Source organism: Pteropus vampyrus, unplaced genomic scaffold (genome assembly GCF_000151845.1).
Source record: "Pteropus vampyrus isolate Shadow unplaced genomic scaffold, Pvam_2.0 Scaffold89, whole genome shotgun sequence".
NCBI lineage: Eukaryota > Metazoa > Chordata > Mammalia > Chiroptera > Pteropodidae > Pteropus > Pteropus vampyrus.
The window spans coordinates 843,315-845,260 of record NW_011888870.1 but is presented as its reverse complement, the minus strand read 5'-3'; positions in this window follow the sequence as shown (position 1 = coordinate 845,260).

The following is a 1,946-nucleotide window of genomic DNA, read 5'->3' as shown; positions in this document are numbered from 1 at the left end:
TTATTTATTTTTATTTTTTTAATTTATTAATATTTTTGGTGACATTGGTTAATGAAATCCAGTAAGTATTTTTTTATTTTAATTTTTAATTGTTTATCGGGGTAACATTGATTAATATAATTATATAATTTTCAGGTGTACATTATCATTTGACATCTGTGTATTCTATTGTGTGTTTACCTCCAGTAAGTTTCAAGTGTACAATTTAACACAATTTAATTGCATTGTGTATTTCCCTCCCATAGTTAGATTTCTTTCTGTCACCACATATTTAACCCCTTTTACCCCATCTACCTCTCTCCTCCCCACTCCCCTTCTACCCTCTGGTAACCATTAGTCTATTGTCCATGTCCATGAGCCTCTGTCCTGTTTGTTTGTTGCTTTTAGGTTTATATCCCACATATAGTGATACCATGTGATTTTCAACTTTTTCCGTCTGGCTTATTTCACTTAGCATGATTATCTCAAGGTCCATTCATGTTGTCGCAAATGGCAATATTTCATCTCTTCTCATGGCTAATATTCCATTGTACATATATATGTACCATAGCTCCTTTATCCAATCGTCTATCATAGGACACTTTGGTTGCTTCCATGTCCTGGCCACTGTGAATAATGCTGCTATGAACATTGGTGTGCAAATATCTTTTCGGATATGAGTTTTCAAAATGGAAAATTCTTAAGCGAATAGTTTTGCTAAATGCATAAACCTTGGAACCCAAATCCCTATAAAGATATAGAACATTACCAACACCTCCCATAAAATTCCTTTATTTTACTTCCCAATTCCCCTCTAGACTCCCTGAAGCAATTACTTTTCTGATTTTTTTCCATTATAGATTTGTTTCACCAGTCCTAGAACATCATATACATATAGTTATACAGTATGTGTTCATTTGGAATATACATATTTGAATTCTCATTTTTGAGATTCATTGGTATAAGATTTTCAGTATAATATTTTTGAGATTCATCCATGTCATATATCTGTCATTTCTTAATTGTCACTGTAAAGATATACCTCAATTTATTGATTAAGCCATCTGTGGATAGACATTTGGATTGTTTCCAGTTTGAGGCCATTGTGAATAAAGCTGCTATGAACACTTTTAAACAGTCATTGGAGACATATGTGTTCATCTTGGGAAAACACCTATGCACGAACTTACTAGGTCATAGGGTAGATTTATACTTAGTTTTATGAGAAAATAAAACTTTTTGCTAAGAGGTTGTATTACATTACATTTCCATCATAAATGTTGCTCCAAGATCTTGCCAAGATTTAGTGTTGTCAGTATTTTTAATTTTAGCCATTCTGATGGGTGCGTAGTGGCGTAAAAGCAAATCTTAAGTATGCTGAATTTTAAAATGTTCCAAGATTTCAGAGTCTTGAGAACAGCTAAAATATATATGGTAAAAAGTATAAAATGTGAAATTCCTTCTGAAAAAATTGATTGACTGAGGTATCATTTGTATGTTTGTTTTTTAACCAAAAAAAAAAAAAATTATATAATGTCTGCATTAAATGGTTTTTAAATCAACAATTTTTTTCTAGCTGGGTTCCAACCTGGAAAAAAGAAATTTGACTTTGGGCTACAGGCCAAGGAATTGGAAAAAATCTTGGGACTGAGGTTAGTGTCTTTGAGTTTTGCCTATAGCAAAAACTCTGGTTCTAGAAAGGTTATGTGGGGAAAAGGTGAACTTCTCTCTTCTTAGTTAATAACTCATTTTTCATTTTGTTACTCCCCCCAAAGAAAAATACTTATACTGAATTTGGAGATTTTGTATTAAATAGATTTTAAATTATAAAAGATAATTTTAAAATATAATTAAATTGGAAAAAGTATCACTTTATCTTATTGTTAAAGAATGTAATTTTGTGTCTAACTCTGTAGTTATACAATTACTAACGAATGAAAAGTAAGGAATTTGGAACATGTTATATT